General features: G+C 42.0%; 1 pseudogene; it reads left to right on the top strand.

Moving 5' to 3' along the window:
* The first annotated feature begins 363 nt into the window (after positions 1–363).
* LOC115838187 lies at positions 364–524 on the top strand (annotated as a pseudogene).
* The last annotated feature ends 774 nt before the right edge of the window (positions 525–1,298 follow it).

Here is a 1,298-nt window from a genome sequence, read left to right on the forward strand (position 1 = left end):
AGAGAAAGGAATAAAAAAATTATTTGAAGTCATAATGACTGAGAACTTTCCAAAACATCAACTCAGAGATCTAGGAAGCTCAGAGAACACCAAACAATATAAATATAAAAATATCTACATGTAGCCATATCATATTCAAACTGCAGAAAATCAAAGACAAAGAGAAAAGACTTCAGATAGACTCATCATCATCATCCTTCAACAGTCACTGCATGTGATGTTGGATGATTTCCTCTTGGGGTTCGTTGGTCAACCATTATGGATATCATAGCCACAATCTTACCATGCCTTCTTCATCTCTGATTCTAAGGAGTCCCTTCCTTTCCACTGTTGCCTGGTTGTGTAGTCTGTAACAGAGTCATAAGCTTTGTGCAGTGGCAGTAAGGTAGCCAATGAGGTTTATTTGAGGCATGATTATTGCTGATTGAAACAGATTCATAGTGCACAGAGAGTGGGATTTGTAGTTAGCTACATCTGGATTTTTAAATCCCCACCCTACTGTTTATCAGTTGGATAAACTTGGGCAAATCACTCTCTGAGTGACTCTCTTCATCTGATTAAATGAAGATGGTCACCAACAAATGGGAGCTGGATGCTCATAGTTGTTTTTTTTTTTTTTTTTTTTGAGATGGAATCTCACTCTGTCACCCAGGCTGGAGTGCAGTGGCGGGATCTCAGCTCACTGCAGCCCCTGTCTTCCCAGTTCAAGCGATTTTCCTGCCTCAGTCTCCTGAGTAGCTGGCTCATTGCTTTTCTTCTGACCTGCCCTGTCTTTTAGGTATCTGAGGAGGTTCAAGGGGTTCTGGTTTTCTTTGCAGGACTGTCCTTTCACTGTTCCAGAATCTTGCTTTCTGTTCATAATTCCTGCCTCCTCTCTGGCCTTTTTTCTTTCCTCATGTGGATGTTTGGGGTCCCATTATTTTGCTTCTTGATTCTGTTTCTGTGACACCACTAGTCCAGGAGTGGTGACTTACCCTCTCCACTGCCCCAGCTCGGTTCTGATTTGAGCTCCACCCCTGTCAGTTCCCTCCATAGCTGGCCTTGTAAGCTTGGCAAAGTCATGTAAAGTCCTGTGCCATACCTGTGCTTTTTTACAGCAGGTGCCCATCAGACTGAAACATACTGACCAGATGAGGGAGGAGATGGCCTTTGCCTCATAAATGTCATAAAAGGATGGAAAATTGAAAGCAATGAACAGAGAACCCTGGAAAAAATCATGATTTTTTTCTCCTGAAAAGACCCTTCACTGTCAAAAAGAGTAAGGCAAAAATATATAGTTCAAAGCACTTAGAAGCAGA

Source organism: Nomascus leucogenys, chromosome 13 (assembly GCF_006542625.1).
Source record: "Nomascus leucogenys isolate Asia chromosome 13, Asia_NLE_v1, whole genome shotgun sequence".
Lineage (NCBI taxonomy): Eukaryota > Metazoa > Chordata > Mammalia > Primates > Hylobatidae > Nomascus > Nomascus leucogenys.